This window comes from Stegostoma tigrinum, chromosome 31 (genome assembly GCF_030684315.1).
Source record: "Stegostoma tigrinum isolate sSteTig4 chromosome 31, sSteTig4.hap1, whole genome shotgun sequence".
Classification (NCBI taxonomy): Eukaryota; Metazoa; Chordata; class Chondrichthyes; order Orectolobiformes; family Stegostomatidae; genus Stegostoma; species Stegostoma tigrinum.
Genome location: NC_081384.1, coordinates 11,082,875 through 11,101,949, shown reverse-complemented (window position 1 = coordinate 11,101,949; position 19,075 = coordinate 11,082,875). Strand labels below are relative to the sequence as shown.

The 19,075-nt window shown below is 42.5% G+C and overlaps 1 protein-coding gene and 1 non-coding gene across 7 annotated transcripts in view; one reads left to right on the top strand and one right to left on the bottom strand.

Annotated features, from left to right (window-relative positions):
* The window catches only part of LOC125466355 (gap junction delta-3 protein-like), a 38,295-nt gene extending 22,655 nt beyond the window's left edge, over nt 1-15,640 (bottom strand). For 3 of the 6 annotated variants that reach the window (XR_009442837.1, XR_009442838.1, XM_048560750.2), the window contains exon 1: nt 15,296-15,529. The gene's annotated coding sequence lies outside the window, so the exon portion shown is untranslated. Of the gene's footprint in view, nt 1-486; nt 585-3,690; nt 3,794-15,295; nt 15,530-15,619 lie in introns of those variants that run through there. The other 3 variants (XM_048560755.2, XM_048560754.2, XM_048560752.2) reach the window with 3 other exon arrangements.
* LOC125466469 (U2 spliceosomal RNA) lies at nt 7,163-7,344 on the top strand. Its single transcript, XR_007250462.2, has one exon. It is a non-coding gene; the product is annotated as a U2 spliceosomal RNA (small nuclear RNA).
* Nucleotides 15,641-19,075: the final 3,435 nt, after the last annotated feature.

Sequence of the window (19,075 nt, the reverse complement as noted above, 5' to 3'; positions counted from 1 at the left end):
GAAAAACACCAGGCTGTTCTTCTCATTGCACTGGCCAACATTTAACTCATGATCAACATCATTAATCCAACTAGTTCATTTGGTCATTAACACATCGCTGTTTGTGGGAACTCATTCTGTGCAAACTGCCTGTTACCTTCCCCTTTATTACAAAAGTGGCTACGTTTATAAGAACAGCTTAGGTCACACTGAGATGAAGAAAGCTGCTATGTAAAAGTTAGTCTCTTGTTACGCTCAGAATAAGTAGGAATATAGCCCACTCTATTGCATGGATCAGAATATCAGGGTACGGAAAAAAGAAGTTGCTTTCACTTTACAAGTGAACCCAAGAAGCTTCGCAACATCTAATAAATATCACAACGATTTCAAAATTGGACTCTGAGGAACAAAAATCCTGATTGAGTGATAAATGTTATATAAATATAATGACATTGAAAGCAATTACAATTACATTTGTGAAATCAAATTTAAAACACAGTAACTTACTTTCCTGTGGGACCCGTTATGTACAAAGACGTTTGCTTGTGTGTTATGGATTGGCAGGTAGTGAGAGAATGCCGAGCGAACATAGGTGGTGTACAGAGTAAGAAGGTCACATAAAAGGAGGAGTAACTTGTAACGCAATAAAGAACTAGATATCTACTTCATGACGCAATCATAACGAGCTTAATGACCTTTTTGTATAATACTAAGATGTCTCAGAAATGTAAAAGATAGGATCAGGAGTAGATCATTTGGCCCTTTCAGCCTCCTCTACCATTGAATATGATCATGATTGATGCATGTCATATCAACATCAATGTCAGTAATTTGCCCTCAATGACACAGGCTTCCACCTTAGCACAGACTCTCATGTGGTACTATATTAAAAGCTTTCTAGTACTTGATATAAACAATATCCATCAATTTACCTCTGTCCTCCTTTATCATCTCTTCAAAACACTGAGGTTTGTCAGGCATCACCTACGCTTCATGAATCCATGCTGACGGCCTCTGATTAACTGAAATGTTTCAAAGTGATCAGTTGCCCTATCCTTGATTACAGACTCCAACAATTTCCCCACCCATAGATGTCAGGCTAACTGATATATAATTCCTTGCTTTCCCTCTTTCACCCTTCTTAAGGAGCAGAATGACATGAGAAAATTTCCAGTCCATAAGTGCAACATCTGAATCCAGGGAACTCAAAGATTATGGTTAGGGCATTGGCAATGTGCTCTCCTAACTCCTTTAATACCTGTAGATGGAAACCACCAGGTTATGGGAATTTGTCACTCTTCAGTTCCACTCATTTCCCCATTATCGATTATTTACTTCAGCTAATTTTATTTAGACCCAGCTCCAATCCTCGGTTAATCTCTTTGGGACTTCTGGCAAGATATCCTCCTTTTCTATTGTGAATACTGAAACAAAAATAATCATTCAGCATGTCTGCCATTTCCCTGTGGTTATTGACAATATTCCCAGTCTCAGCCTTCAATGGGCCAATAATATTCTTAACCAGCCGCTTTCCCTTTATATAACTATAAAATCTCTTAATGTCTTTTATACACCTTTCAAGTTTTCTTTCATAACCCTTTTGAGCAACACTTATAAGTCACTTTGTGGTCCTTTTTTGATCTCTGTGTTTGTCCCACTTTGTGGGATCTGTACTGTTTTTTGCATCTTGACAAGTCCTGCCTTTTAATTTTAGGCTGTCCCTTACTTCCTTAGATGTCCATTTTTTTGTGAGATGGAGCTTTTCCTTCTCATGGGTACAAACTGCTGCTGAGTTGCAATAAATGTTTCTTTGAACAGCTTCCACCATCCCTAAGCTATCTTACCTATTAGCAGAGCTTCCCAGTTTACTGTGGGCAGTCACTGTCTCATCCATTAACTGCCTCATTTCCATCCAAAATTCTAGTATCTAATACTTGCTAATCTCTTACAAATACTACATGAAGCTTGATCACGTTGTGATCAATCGTTGACAATTGCTCACAAACAACTTAGATTTGTACTTCCCATCACTTGCAGTCATGCTTGCCTGTCCCTGACCAGTTTTAAAAAATTTTTCTTCATAGCTGGGCACCACTGGCCAACCAGCAATTATTGCCCATCCCCAAATGGCCTAGAAAAGGTGGTAGTGAGCTGCTTTCCTGAATGACTGCAGACCTTGAGATGTAGGGTCATCAAAGTGCTGGCTTGATACAACAGAGTCGCCCAGTAGGGGGGCAGTTCAAACTCAACCACATTGCTGTAGGTCTGGAGTCACATGCAGGTCAGACCACGTAAGGACAGTAGATTTCCTTCCCTAAAGGATATTGTGAAATTGGAATGGCCACCGTTAGATTAGTTTTAACTCCAGTTTTCACTGCATTCAAATTTCACCATCTTTTATTGTAGAGCTCAAACACATGTCTGCAGGACATTTGCCTGTCTACACCACTGCCTTTTCTAATTACATCCCTGAAGGATGTAACTGCCTCATAGTATGAGACATTCAGTTAACATCCCCACTCCCTGTTGTGTCATAGTGGCCCCCAGTTGATCAACATTAAGCTGCAGCGCCTCAAACTGAAAACTTACTGCAGATGTATTTGCCCTGGATCACACCACAGTTCGGGAGCTCTCACATGCTACCGCCTTGACAAATAATCTGTCCTATCATCTCAATGTGTTTTAAATAACTACTTAATCATTTTGATGTATGATCTAACCTGATGTTATTCTGGACAAGTCAGATCACAGATTGAAATCTGGCTTGATAGATCACTTTCTAAATTTGGTTTTAACACTGAAACATAGAAAATAGGAGGAGGAATAAGGCCATTCAGCCCTTTCAGCCTGCTTTGCCATTCAACATGATCATGACTGATCATCCAACCCAGTCTCACGTTTCCATTCTCTCCCCATATTCTTTTATTCTTTGACTTGATCAGGTAGTCTTTCATTGAAACACAAACATGAGATACTGCTGATTCAGGTTTTACAATAAAACAAACTTATTGCACAAATGAAGATAAACTGGAATATATCAAACTATTTACATGTAAGACACATTGAAAGACTTTGAAAGACACTGTTAAAATATAAACCCATTAAACCAGCAGCATTCCATTACAGTATTCAAACACCGCAGTGAATACCCTTCTCTATCCCTCATGTGGTTTGACTTAGCTGCGCCTTCAATACCCAGTCATGACAATCTGATAGCCCATTCCATGACTTATCATAGAACTGAGCTCAAACTTTCTCAGCCTCAAAAAACCCCATTCAGAGTTTTCACCAAACACTCTTTGCCTGGAACTTTCAAACTGAGTTGCTTTGAGATCAATGTCCTCTCTAAGTTACACAGTGCGACTGATTCAAAATTCTATACACAATGCACAGTGGTGGCACACCAATTCTGCACTGATTTCTGGCTCCAGAGTTAGTACTGTGCATGGACCTCAGACAGCATTGCTGCCCCGAAGAAAATTAGAGAGAATGCTGACTGAGATACCTTGCTTCTGAAACAAAAGAAACAACATACCACAGGAACAGTAAAAGGGCTTTAATTACTTTCTTTAATTATATACCTTGAACTGTTCTTCCAATTGAGGTGTGTAAAACTCTGCCTAAGGCTGGGAAATTTAAAACGATCACAGTACACTTCAGCTTAATGTTCAATACAAGTAAAAGTTGGACTTTTGCAGAGAGATTACTCACCAAGTTTTTTTTAAAGAAAAGGAGAGCCCATTGCCTATTTGGATAATTAATCAAAAGTCCATGTATGAAGTAGGTGTCTTTTTAAAATATAAAACCAGCAGTTAATCCCGGCACAGATGTGATTTTGTCAATATGATCTGATTCTGAACCTTGACCCCAATTCACTGCTTGGAATAAGGAGACAAGCCTTGATTAAGAACAAAGTCTCACAGGGTCAAAGCACAGTTACACAGTAAAACAGGAGACAGAGGAGTTGGTTTATATATACTACGGGGGTAAATATGGATTATATTGTTAACTGTGCAATTTTTTTTATTTCTACAAGGTGGGTACAGAGTCATAGAATGAGAAAAGGGAGTTTTCTGCAGTACTTTGAGGCACTTGGATCTGAGCAGATTTGAGAGGTTACATATTTGATCCATTCTGACAACTGCTTTCAGTTAAATTCATTCACGATGGCTCATTCTGTTGTTTCTTTTTTTAGACGGCAGTCTGTGGGTGGGGTTGGGGACTCCCAAACCTCAATCCTTCTGATTTGGGATGGGAATTCTACCTCTGAACCAGCAGTCCTTCCACCCGTATGTGAATATCCTGCTGGATGTCAACCCTATGCTTAGAGACCACCTTCTCATTTCCAACCAGTTGGAGTGTCTGAACTAGGGCTCAAGCATTTCATCTTTTGATTCAACCAAAGCCTCGTTCCCTTGGAGCATATCCCTTTAAATTAACCAGGGCTGCTGAGGAACATGGCAAAGGCTCATCTGAAAGCCTTTGGATTTTATTTTTAGAACTGAGGGTGGTTGGCTGCTGGGAAATGCCCGGTCCTAGAAAGACAGGACGACAAGGAGAGATTGAAATAAGGGCTATCCACTCAACTCTACATAACTCTACAGCAGAAACAACATGGCAACTGTGGTCTGCCGACAGGGAGGTAGTATTCATTCCAAAGGAATGGGGTGGGGAATTAACTTTACGTTAATCCAATTGTGTGAAAATGTAGGATTAAAAATATGCATGTAAGTTTAAATAAGCATGCAGACATCAGGCAATTATTCATTATTCATATTGATTTTTATTTTGGAAACTACATAAACTACTCCTCCAGTCAAAGCCAATGGGGAACAATGTCAATGCACAGTTATTAAATCTATGCTGATAATATTAATCTCAATCATATTCCAAAAATCAATCAACTGTCAGATAAAGTGGATACAGAACCAGCCTGGGTATTGACTATCTCTCTACAATTTCGGAACTTTGCTTCGAATCATAGATAGTTTCTTGATCAAAAAGCACCAAACCTCCATATTCAGTTCAGTTGGAACAAGATAAGAGTGCGTACACCAGAATGGATACAATTGCAGCAACATTTCTGATAGACGACAATCCATTCAATGGATTTAGAGGAGTTCAGTGACATTCAGTGGAGTTAGTGACAATTTACTCAGTGACCATTGGTTTTCTTCCAATGGAAGCTGCAGTCCTGACTGTGCATTTTAATTACAAGCTTTGTAAATAAAGGTGTTTCACAATTCTGAAGACTCTGTCATAATCTCAAAATCTAATCTTTCAGCAGTATCCATACTCACTCCTGAGTCAGAATCTTCAGTAGACAGCAAAATAATGAATCAATGAATTGATGGGTTTGATTCCAGTGATCTGCCAACCATATAAGTTCAGGTCATAGACTGGGAATTCTAAAGCGAGTTACTCACACCCTAACTTCCCAAAGCCTGTCCATCATTGACAAGGCACACATAGATTGCAACTGAATACTCCCACGTGAATTTTTGCGTGCAACTTCAACAACACACAAACGCATCCAAGGCAAGGTAGCCCAGGTTGGCATCCCATCCATTACCTTAAGTATTTACTCACTTCATTCCCAAGCTACAATGGTAGCACTGTGTACCATCCACAAGATGTGCTTTCAGCAATTTGTACCATCTCCTTTGACAATAACTTCTAAACCCACAATGTCTACCACCTAGAAGGAGAGAGGCAGCAGATGTTTGGGAGCACCACTACCTTCAAGTTCAGCTCAAAGGCAAAACAATCCTAACTTACAACAATACCACTGTTCCTTCACTGTCACCGGATCAAAATCCTGAGACCCCCTTCCTGAGCAATCTGGGTGTACCTACACTTTAAGGACTACAGCAGTTTAAAACAATTACCCACAACAAGCTTCAAAAAGGATTGGACTACAAACACACGCCTAGTTAGCAACACCCAGATCTCAAGAAAGAATGACTAAACAAGTAAAGGTTAAGTATCAGGTCAAAATCATAAATGAAAACATGCACCTGGATAATCAATCATTGATGTTCCCAAAGATTAATGCCAGCTATTCAACTCTGAAAACTTCACATACCAGTTTTGGCGTGACATCGTCAGCATATTCACCCCCATGGAACCATTACCAATAAGGAATATTCCTCTAGGAAGGTCCAGAAGAAAACAGATTATATTCATTCCCTGATTACTGATGTGGCAGCAGTTAACTCATGGGGAAGGTGTAACTATGCAGACCTGTAGTGTGCCAGATCTGCTCCACTTTATGTGCACATTAGGCTGAAGGGATGTGAAACAAGAATTATAGTTGACTTCAATACACAGGATTTCAAGGTAGATGAAAGAATGAGCCAGGTTTTCTTCTCCTCTTTGTTATCCAACAATTCCTTTCAGAAATACAGTGTTGGGCAGAACTAGACTCATTTGTACTTCATCTCATGGTTGAATAGCTTGCTGAAATTATGCCTCAGCCAGCCTTGAATAAGGTGCGTGTAAGTGTGGGAAGGGAGTAATTGTACAAACAAAAAGGAGAAAGAATTCTAAATTATGTTTGAGAAAGAAATAAAATGCTAGTGAAGCCATCATTTGGTTGCAGAATTCAGGTGACATTTACAAACAGTACTGGCTTCATTTTTGTGGTTTACAGGGTCATTAAGATTCCTATATTGTGTTGCTTGTTTGGAACGTGGGTGTTTCTGGCAAGATCAGCATTTTTTGCCAGTCCCTAGTAGCCCTTGTGAAGGTGTTGGTGAGCTGCCTTCTCGAACTACTGCATTGCATGTTGCGCTGTTGGGTTATTTATACTATTGTTCAGTAAAGAAAACAGTGGGAATGCAGCTGAGTTAAAAGATGGATCTCATCAGGTAATATTAGAATATAAGTCCATCATTGGAAGTCATTTGTCATGGGGAGTAGAACATAGCACGTTACAAGCTAAGCAGAATGCATATCTTTGACAAATTTAATTCAGGCCGATAACAGTCACCAATGCCCCAAAGCAGTATACGGGCATTAAAATTAACTTTTCTTGGAAAAGTTACAATTCAACAAATTCTACTTCAACAAAATAAATTCAAAGCTGCTGTGTTCATCCAACTTTACACCGTGTTATCTCAGACTCTCCAGCATGGGCAGTTCCTGCTATCAAAGTTGTGTATGTCTGATGGGAGCATCAGCAATAGGCTGTTGCTGACAAGGGCAGCACACAGGAATTAAGATCAAACGTGGTTTCTGTTCTTGTCCAGTTTAATGTCGGACATGTCCCTTATCTGGGGACCACACATTACATTGAGTTTTGGAACAGGCAAATGGAATAAGGGCTTGCTCGGGGCTCTTGTGTTGCAGCGGTTGTGTCCCTAGCTCTGAGCCAGGAGGCTAGGCTCAAGTCCCAACTGCTCCACAGGTGTGTAGTAACCTCTCCAGACATGTTGATGAGGAAAATATCTAGCCTGATGTGAATCAGTAACTCTTGTATTAATAAGGACTTGCCTTTATCAAGGCATTTTCATCTGTTGGGGAAACGGTCAAGAACACGGCTAGGAGAGGGAGTAAGCTACTCAGCATCTTAAAGCAGGCTCTGTGACGCAATAAGATTGTGAGACTGTGGTCTCAACTCCACTTTTCTGTCCATCCAGAACGAAAACCCATGAATTCCTTCTCAAAACATTTCTTCTTCTGCCTTGAGTGTATTCAAAGAGAAATCCACAGATTAGCAACCCTCAGAGAATAATAAATTCTCCTCATCTCTGTTTTAAATGCATCCACCCTGTCACATCTCCTGTGGATCTTGTAGCTCTGTGTGCCAAAGCACTTTACACCAATGAACTACTTTTGAATTGTACACTGTTGGTCATGAAATCTGACATCCAAAATCTACACACAAAATGTCCCACAATCAGCAATGACCAGATAGTCTGTTTTTGAGATGTTGGAGGGAGATACTTATTGGTCAGGACATCAGGGAAAACTCACTGGCTTGTCTTTAATTAGCGCTATAAAATCATTAAGGTCCATCTGAGAGGGCACAGTGTATCTCTGTTTAATGCTACATCCAGAGGCAGCATGTTTGACAGTAACAGCATTTGGAACATCAGATAAAGTTGTGTGCTCAAATCTCCAGAAGGAGGGTTGATCCAACAGCTGTTAGCACAGGGACAAAAGTGAGCCAAGGCTCATCCTCAACAAAATGTTAACAGGTATTAACTGAAATTTAAGATTGCCCGTAAGTCACAGTCCTAAGCTTCCTGTCCTTACATCATGTCCAACAGAAGCTTCCATGTTAATTCATATCCAAGACCATTGCATAAAGATATAGAAAGCAGCAAAATTTTCAGGATCCACATAATTCATTGAAACATTTCTTTTAAAAATCAGTTGGCCCTTGAAGTCCGCACCATTCACAAATAAAGTACAATAAACCCTCCTGTGGACTCAACTCAATCTAGTTAATTTGTTGAGAAAAAATTCCACATAAATAGCTTTCTTCCTCTCCCTGCCTCCAAATCAAGTATCTATTGTTCTGGAATTAATCTGAAACAAACCAAAAATACAGTGACTCTACAAAAAACATAGAAATGCTTGTTCTTAACTCAATTTGTGGCAATTCACTAAACTCTTGGTGAAATCAGTCTTCCGGATTCACTATCAAATTCAACAAAGGATTATCAAACCTTCACTTCTTGTTATCTCAGGCCATTTAAAAAAAAGTACATTGGAGTAGGCCATTCAGCCCCTCAAGCCTGTTCCACCAGTCAAACCTCTTTGTTTAGTAAACATTTATCTATTTCAGATTTAAAATTAACAGCTGATCCAGCATCCACTGCCATTTGAGGAAGAGAGTTCCAAACATATATCGCCCTATGAGTGTTGAACATCTCTTCTAAATGGTCTGGCCCCTAATTCAAAAACTATGTCCGTTAGTTCTAGAATTCCCAACCAGCGGAAATGGTATACCTTTATCAACTGTGTCTTCTACTGTTAATACCTTGAAGACATCGATCAGATTACCTCTTATCCGTCTAAATTCATGAGAAATTGGCCTGATTTGCTGAAGTCCAGGTGTCATTCTTGTAAACATATGCTGCACTCCCTCCAAAGCCAATACATCCTTCCTAAGTTGTGGTGTGCAAATCTGCTCTCAGTACACCAAGTGGAATCTAACCAGGGTTTTGTATAATTGCAGCATAATGTCTGCATCCTTTCACTTCAGTCCTCTAGATATAAACACCAGCATCCCATTAACTTTCCTAATTGTTTTCTGCACCTGCTCAGGGCACTTTAAGGATCTATACACCTGAAGCTCCGAGCCTTTTTGAACATCCACTGTATTTAACTTCATCCATCTAAACGGTATCCTGATCAATCACTGATCAGCCCAAAAACTGATAAACTCACACTTGCTCACATTCCATTTGCCACAGTTTTGGCCATTTGTCTCATCTACCCTTTGTAATTTTGTGCTATCATCTACACCGTCTACAGTGCTGCCTAACTTTGTACCAGGGAGTTAAGCACATGTATGTAGCCATTTCAGTCGATAAATCTTCTTAGTCTTATATCCCTCAGTAAAGTACAACCAAGGTTTATTGCTTACCTATAACGATAAACAAGACTGATAGCATATCGTCCCTAATATCATAGTCTTAAATCTAGGTTACACAAGGAAGAACCAGATCGTACCTGGCAGTTCAGCCAGCAAACACACTCCTGGAGTGATACTTGATACTAAACAGGAAAGTCCCAAGTTCAATTATCATTCTCTAGTGACATATCTCATCTCAGCTTGATTCTGACAAAAGGTCACTGACCTGAGATGTTAGTATTTTATCTCTTTTCAGTTTCTGCCTGACCTAGAGAGTATTTTCAATGTTTCCTGTTTTTATTTCAGATTTCCAGCATTTGCAGTGCTTTGCATGCATTTTGAATAGTTTTGGTGCAGCTACAAATGGTCTCATATCAGTGGATTCGGGAGCAAAAAAGACCAAGGTGACACATTTAGCTAGCTGTACCACAAGAGTGCAGGACGATGCTTGCTTGTGGACCTCAGACAAGGGCAAGATCTGTTGTCAATTCTATATGATGCTTGTACAGACACAAGATGCTATGGAAGCAAATATTTCTATTCTAGCACAATGTATGAATAGGCTTCCGTCTATATTACACAATTGTTTGTACAACTTGTAACCATTCTCTACACAATGCAATTCCTTGATACCAAAGTCAAATTGTGCAGATGTTGTTCAGCTCTTAAATGTGGATGCTTTCTTTGAACAGTTTGGAAGTGATGGGGATCTTCTCTTTAAAAAGGTCAAGAGGAAATTTGGTGCTCAAAATCATTAGGGATCTAGACAGCAAAGATAAAGGGAATCTGTCCATTGGCTAGAGGGTCAGGAATTTAGGCCTGTGATGAGGAGGAATTTCTTCTCTCAGAAGGTTGTGAAATTCCTTGCCACAGAGACCTGTGGAGGCAGAGTCCTTGTGTATATTTAAGACTGAGATGGGTGGATTCTTGATCAGTTTGGAAATTAAAGGTTATAGGGAAAGGACAGGAAAGTGGACATCAGTGATGTCAGGTCAGACATAACATTATTGGTTAGCAGAACAGTCTTGTGGGGCCAAATGGCCTGCTCCTGTTCCTATTTCTTATGGTTTTATGGAGCCTGATTACATCAATTAAAGGTAGAAGAATCAAAGGCAACAAAAGGAAAATCCTTTACATCCGGTGAGTGATTAGTCTCTGGAATGCAGCACCTGAGGGAATGGTGGAGGCATATTCAATTGTGGCTTTCAAAAGGGAATTGGATAATGATGTAAAAAGAACGGAATTGTAGAACTGCAAGGAAAACACATGGAAGTGAGGTTATCTGAATTTCTCTTGCAGAGATCTGGCACAAACACAGTGAGGCAAGTGTTTGTCTTCTGTAACTATTCTATGATTTTGTCTTTCAATTGTTACATCTATTGGATGTTTAAGAAATTGAACTATCAAATTCACAGCTCCACCAGCTTCCAGTAAACCTATTCTTAAAGTATGCTGTTCCTTAGACATTAATACATGCATCTTATGAAAAATACCTGGGTTCATAGTTTCAACCCTTTTCTAGACTGAACTTGCACAAGGATAGCCCTTTCAATATAAAACTAGTAGTTATACAGTCATACAACACCGAAACAGACCCTTCAGTGTTTACTTTAAATGGAATTATGACGCTTTCCTCTCTCCAGTTGTCTGATCAATCTACTTATACTACACTTAAGGCAGAGGTTTGTTAATGTACAGTTCAATTAGCCTGGAGCAAATTGTCCAAATGTCCATTCTTCACATGTAATGGGCATCAGAAATGGCCTTTTGGCCAAATTCTTGAAGAACATATCTGCCAATCTGAGCTCAGGGCAAGTGATGAGAGAAGCCATGAGGAAAAGCCCTAGTGTACCTCATCATCAATCCACCTGACACAGACGCATCTGTACATGACTGTTTGTAGGAGTAACCACAATGGAATCCTTCTAAAGACAAAATCTCATCTTCGCATGTTGTGTGGTGTGATTACAGTGCTAAATGGGACAGACTGAGAAAAGATCTAGCAACTCAAAACTGAGCACTCAATAGAAACTCATGGACATCAGCAGCAAAATTATACCCACTACAGCCTAAAACCGCAAAATCTTGTATATTCCCTAATCCAGTATTATGATCAAGCCAGCACGTCAACCACGATTCAACAAGAACAATATCAGCTATACACAATGAAGTGACAAGTTGGTGAAGATATGACACAGGACCATATACATGTTAAACAGCAGAACCAGCATATAACAAACAGCTAATCAATCCCATAAGTCTATGGTTTTCTTGTGAAGGATAGTGAACAATTAAATAAGTAATGGGAGGTGGAGGCATGATGTTGAAGCAAAAGACAAGGTTTGAAGTGCTTACAGGTCTTCACCAAGCAATGTCAAGTGAATGGTTCATCTCAGACTCTTTTTGAGATCCCATCATGATTGAAGTCAGTCTTCAGCCAATTCAATTCACTCCACACAATTTCTTCACTTCCCAGCAACATGCCCATTCCATAATGAAATTACATTTTTAAAAAGTGCCAGCTGTTGACTATACATGCACCACAGTTATGCTCAATTCTTGAAATATAATCAATTTCCAGCTCTGGTAACTGGATATAAGTATGAAAAAGGCACCTGGCTCCTTTTTAACTCCCAACTCAACAGCAAGGTCACTTATTTCGCTATTTCACTGAGACCAGGACCAGACTTGTACAGCCTCGCATGGGCCAAATATATTTCAAGAATATTATTTGAAAGAGTGTCTCAGAATCAAACTGTGTAGTGATAGGTCATTAAACTATCAATACTCTTTATTATAGATAACAAAGTGTGGAGCTTGATGAACACAGCAGGCCAAGCAGCATCTCAGGAGCACAAAAGCTGACGTTTCGGGCCTAGACCCTTCATCAGAAAAGAGGGATGGGGAGAGGGTTCTGGAATAAATAGGGACAGAGGGGGAAGTGGACCGAAGAGGGAGAGAAAAGAAGATAGGTGGAGAGGAGAGCATAGGTGGGGAGGTAGGGAGGGGATACATCAGTCCAATGAAGACGCACAGGTCAACAAGGTGCGATGAGTTTAGTAGTTATGAAATAGAAGTGCCGCTTGACGTGGGAGGAAGGGATGGGTGAGAGGAAGAACAGGTTAGGGAGGCAGAAACAGGCTGGGCTGGTTTTGGGATGCAGTGAGGGGAGGGGATGAGCTGGGCTGGTTGTGTGATGCAGTGGGGGGAGGGGACGAACTGGGCTGTTTTTGGGATGTGGTGGGGGAAGGGGAGATTTTGAAGCTGGTGAAGTCCACATTGATACCATTGGGCTGCAGGGTTCCCAAGCAGAATATGAGTTGCTGTTCCTGCAACCTTCGGGTGGCATCCTTGTGGCACTGCAAGAGGCCCACGATGGACACGTCATCTAAAGAATGGGAGGGGGAGTTGAAATGGTTCGTGACTGGGAGGTGCAGTTATTTGTTGCGAACCGAGTGGAGGTGTTCTGTAAAGCGGTCCCCAAGCCTCCGCTTGGTTTCCCCAATGTAGAGGAGGCCACACCGGGTACAATGGATACAGTATACCACATTGGCAGATGTGCAGGTGAACCTCTGCTTAATATGGAAAGTCATCTTGGGGCCTGGGATGGGAGTGAGGGAGGAGGTGTGGGGGCAAGTGTAGCACTTCCTGCTGTTGCAGGGGAAGATGCCGGGTGTGGTGGGGTTGGAGGGCAGTGTGGCGCGAACAAGGGAGTCATGGAGAGACTGGCCTCTCCGGAAGGCAGACAAGGGTGGGGATGGAAAAATGTCTTGGGTGGTGGGGTCGGATTGTAGATGGTGGAAGTGTCAGAGGATGATGCGTTGTATCCAGAGGTTGGTGGGGTGGTGTGTGAGAACGAGGGGGATCCTCTTTGGGTGGTTGTGGCGGGGGCGAGGTGTGAGGAATGTGTTGCGGGAAATGTGGGAGACGCGGTCAAGGGCGTTCTCGACCACTGTGGGGGAAAGTTGCGGTCCTTGAAGAACTTGGACGGCTGGGATGTGCGGGAGTGGAATGCCTCATCCTGGGAGCAGATGCGGTGGAGGCGGAGGAATTGGGAATAGGGGATGGAATTTTTGCAGGAGGGTGGGTGGGAGGAGGTGTATTCTAGGTAGCTGTGGGAGTCGGTGGGCTTGAAATGGACATCAGTTACTAGCTGGTTGCCTGAGATGGAGTCTGAGAGGTCCAGGAAGGTGAGGGATGTGTTGGAGATGGCCCAGGTGAACTTGAGGTTGGAGTGGAAGGTGTTGGTGAAGTGGATGAACTGTTCGAACTCCTCTGGGGAGCAAGAGGCGGCGCCGATACAGTCATCAATGTAACGGAGGAAGAGGTGTGGTTTGGGGCCTGTGTAGGTGCGGAAGAGGGACTGTTCCACGTAACCTACAAAGAGGCTGGCATAGCTGGGGCCCATGCGGGTGCCCATGGCCACCCACTTTGTCTGTAGGAAGTGGGAGGAATCAAAAGAGAAGTTGTTGAGGGTGAGGACGAGTTCGGCTAGGCGGATGAGGGTGTTGGAGGAGGGGGACTGGTCGGGCCTGCGGGACAGGAAGAAGCGGAGGGCCTTATTGTGATCGGTTCTGGGGGTCACTTGGCTCCGTTGGCTGGTTTGCGCGCAGGGTGGTGCAAAAAGCATGAGTTTAACTCCTGCACTGGCTGACGTTACCATGGAGGACCCTTTTTCTCAACTCTCCTCTCACCTGAGGCGTGGTGACCCTCTGGTTAGGCCACCAGCAGTCACCTCTAACGACAGTGCTGCCCTATGGTCTGGTAAGACTATGGTGATTTTGACTTCTCATTAGTTTTCAAATCACTCAAGACAGACCACTCAATCATATTCGCTCAAAACCTTGGTTCAAATCAGATTTTACAAGTAATCACACATTAACGTCAAAATAATTGGCTCCCCTTATTGAGGTAATGAGTAGCTGAGCTTCAGAGAACAGGAAGATCAATGGCAAGGAAGGGTTCTGAGGAAGGGTCACCGGACCCGAAACGTTAACTCTGTTTTCTCCTTTACAGATGCTGCCAGGCCTGCTGAGCTTTTCCAGTAACTTTGTTTTTATTCCTGATTTACAGCATCCGCAGTTCTTCTGGTTTTTATTTAAGAAGATTGGTGGATTGTGCTAACTTAGCTAAACTTTAGCAAGATTATCAGAAACATCCGAACAGGGTGAAGAAAAATACTGAAACAGTCTCAGCTGCTATTTACTGTCTAGTGACATCTGCTGGAAACAGCTTTTGTTGATGCTGGGTGAGCCCAAGATGAAGGCAGTCTATGATGCCCGCTTCGAGTGAAATTACTAGCCACAACAACCTGTTGACATACACACAAAGTTACCACTTTGACAAGGTACCAAAGGCACCCAGTAAAAAACCATTTTAACACCAGCTACTTCAGAGCACATGAGCCTGGATTTGGTATTCCAACTCCACAATTTACACAAGACCAAATCCAAGTCCCAACAAGCACAAAAATGGAGATTTATAATTATTTCACAAGCACATGGTACTCTAGACCATTCGAAGTTGGGAGTGCGGTGAGGAATCGAGTCACAAGAATTACTTTAATATTATTGCTTATAAAATATAACTAGACCATGACGACTAAAATTGTTGCTATTATATATTTCAAACAGACCCCCACGCTTTTCGAAAGCTACATTTTTAAAGGATATCTTATTTTGACTTCACTCCAATGGTCAGGTAAGAGAAGGAAGGGGTTTTCACGCTAACCTTGAGCTGAACTTCTCTTCCTTAGTTTCAAGTTAAGGTTCTGTGCTGCTTCCCCAGCGGCGGCGCGCAGTGACAAGGCATGGTTCCCATCAGCTGGAGCCTGTGAAATACAACCTGCTGCTGAGCTGAAACTTCGGAGGAGGGACACGAGCTTTCCAAAAATAACACAGACAGAGAGGGAGGGAGCGGGGGAAAAGAAACCAACTGTGTCACAATCGCTCTGACCAGAAAAAGCCTGGGTCCATCAGTCGCGTCTTTCCTCGTATCCCGAAAAGCTTCAGGAAAATGTAAAAACAAGGAACAAACAAATGGAAAGTAACTGACCGAGTGGCCTGCACTTTTCGATGACACGCAAAACTTTTCACTGCAGGAACCACCTTGCAATGTCTTGGCATTCCCTCTAGCTGTAACCAGGTTACAATGATTTCACTCTCCCCCACTCCAACTCCATATCCATACTTAACATGTTTACATTGATAATGGGCGATTCCAAAAGCCTCCAAAAATGCAGATTTGGAAACCTCTCCCTAACCCCCCCCCCCCAAACCAGCAAATTGCTTCACTGAATCCGTTTCAAACACCAGTTCGCAACAACAGAAGGCGTTTTCCATTTTACACTTCAACTTAAACTCTTCTAAGTCCCTTTAAGAGGAATGAAATTTCAGTCTGGTGCTGCATCTTCCGCCGAAGCGATCGTTATCAAGAAAAGCATTATTATATGCTATGTACTTCATTTCCTTAATGCAAAGAAGGGTCTCGACCCGAAACGTCAGCCTTCCTGTTCCTCTGATGCTGCTTGGCCTGCTGTGTTCATCCAGCTCTACACCTTGTTATCTCAGATGCTCCAGCATCTGCAGTTCCTACTATCTCAGCAAAACAAAACAAAAAAAAAATGCTTTGAGCAAGTTTGCATTGAGCTGGTAAGAAATATCAAGTGCACAATTTCAATTGTTGAATCGCACCATGCCAGTCCGACAGCATCTGATGCTATTTCGCCTCCTCAGCTCATTCAAGAGTAAACTGAAACCCAATTCCCAGAAATGAAACGTTTCAGTCTTCAGGATGGTACAATTAAAACTTCCACTTTAAAATCTACAACCAACAGCCTGCCCTGGACTTCCCACATAGATAGCATAGTTAGGCAGCTCAGGATATTGGGCATGTCCCATAAAGGACCCTCGCCAGCTTTTAGAGATGCACCATTGAATGTATACTGTCAGGGGTACATAGCATAGCAACTTGTCTGCCCAGGACCATAAGAAACTACAGAAGGTGGTGTGCACAATGCAGACCACCATGGAAGCCAACCTCCCATCCATGGGCTCCATTTACATAGTTTGTTGCTGCAGAAATGCTGCCAACATCATCAAAGACACATTTCACCCTAGTAATGATCTCCTCCAATCTCATCTGTCAGGCTGAAGTTACACCTGCACCAGCCTTTTCCCCACCATTATTAGACCAATGAATGGACTCCCTAACTTCAACTAGTGCTGAGAGATAATAAGAAATGCTGGAATCAGAGATAACTCAGTGGAGAGCTGGATGAACACAGCAGGCCAGGCAGCATCAGAGGAGCAGGAAAGTTGATGTTTCGAGCCAGGATCCTTCTTTAGAAATAGGGGAAGGGGAAGGGAGCTCCGAAATAAATAGAGAGGAGGGACGGGGCAGTGGAAGGTAGATGGGATGTTGATAGGTGGGTGCAGGTAGGCAGTTGTGGGGATTGGTCAGTGAGGTGGGAGGATTGGGTAGGTGGGAGAGAAGACGGACAGGTCAAGGAGGCAGGGATGAGAGGGAGAGTTGGTCATGGGATGAGGCTGGGGGTGGGGAGATTTTGAAACTGGCAAAGACCACATTTAGACCATTGGGCTGTAGGCTCCTGAGGTGGAATATGAGGTGCTGCTCCCCCAGTTTCCATGTGGCATTGTTGTGACACTGGAGAAGGCCCAGTTTGGAAATGTCGTCCAGAGAGTGGGAGGGGGAGTTGAAATGGATTGCGACCAGACGGTGTTGCCGTTTGTCATGAACAGAGTGCGGATACTATCAAAAACGGGCCCTGAGTCTCCGCTTGGTCTCCCTGATGTAGACGAGTCCACGTCGGGAGTAGTGAATGCAATAGACCACATTGACAGATGTGCAGGTGAACCTCTGTCTGATATGAAAGGTTTTTTTGCACCCTTGGGTGGAGGTGAGGAGGAAGGTGTAGGGACAGGTGTAACACTTCCTGCGGTTGCTCGGAAAGGTGTCAGGAGTGGTGGGGTTAGTGGGGAGTGTGGAGTGGACGAGGGAGTCGTGGAGTGAGCGGTCCCTATGAAAGGCAGATAGGGGTCAGGAGGGAATTATCTCTTTGGTTGTGGGGTCGGATTTTAGGTGACAGAAGTGGCAGAGAATGCTATGTTGAATATGAAGGTTAGTGGGGTGATATGTGAGAACAACGGGCATTCTGTCTTTGTTTTTGTTGCAGGGAGGGAATGTGAGGGCAGAGGTGCAGGAAATGCAAGAGATGCAGTTGAGAGCATTTTTGACCACTGGAGAGGGGTAGTTACGTCCTTGAAATAAGGATGTTTAGGAGAGGAACGCCCCATCTTGGGAGTAGACGTGGTGGAGATGGAGGAATTGGGAGTAGAGAATCGTATTCTTGCAGGAAGGTGGGTGAGGAGGTGTAGTCTGGGTAGCTGTGGGAGTTGGTGGGCTTGAAGTAAATGTTGGATGAAATAGATGTCAATTAATGCTGATCTTGCCCAGCACATGACCTAAGTGATGTCAGCTGTCTGCCTCCAAGTTTATTTTTCATCCTCTGATCTGTATGACCTTGTTTACTGTGAATAAATCTGAGGATTGGGAGCAGTTTAGAGTTCAGCAAAGAAGGACCAAGGGATTGATTAGGAAGTGGAAAATAGAGTATGAAAGTAAGCTTGCAGGGAACATAAAGACTGATGCAAAGAGTTTCTACAGATACATGAATAGAAAGAAATTGGTAAAGACAAATGTAGGTCCCCTACAGACAGAAATGGGGGAATGTTTGATCAGGGACAAATAATTGGTTGAGGAACTGAATATATACTTTGTTTCTGTCTTCACAAAAGATAACATGAATCAGATACCAGAATTGTTGGAGGATGCAAGATTTACTGAGGGGGGAGAACTGAGCGAGATCAGTATTAGTAGAGAAATGGTGCTGGGAAAATTGTTGGGATTGAAGGGTGATAATCCTCAGGGCCTGATAATCTACCAACCAGAGTACTTCAGGAAGTAGCTCTAGACATAGTGGATACATTGGTAGTCATCTTCCAGGATTCTATAGACTCTGGAACAGTCCCTGCAGATTGAAGGGTGGCTAATAACACTGTAATATTCAAAAAGGGATGTAGAGGGAAAACAGGGAATCATAGACCGGTGAGCCGAACTTCAATCATGGTGAAAATTCTTGAATCCAGTGTCAAAGATTTTATAGCAGAGCATTTAGAAAGCAGTGGCAGGATCAGGCAGAGTCAGCATGAATTTATGAAGAGGAAATCATGCTTGATAAATCTGTTGGAATTCTATGAAGATGTAAATAGTAGAGTTGATGAGGGGGAGCTAGTCAATATGATTTATTTGGACTTTCAAGAAGTGTTTGACAAAGTCCCATTTAAGAGACTAATGTGCGAGATTAAAGTGCATGGGATTGGAGGAAGTGTATTGAGATGGATAGGAAACTGGCTGGCAGAGAGGAAACAGTGAGTAGGAATTAATGGGTTCTTTTCAAATTGGCAGGCAATAACTAGTGGAATGCCACAG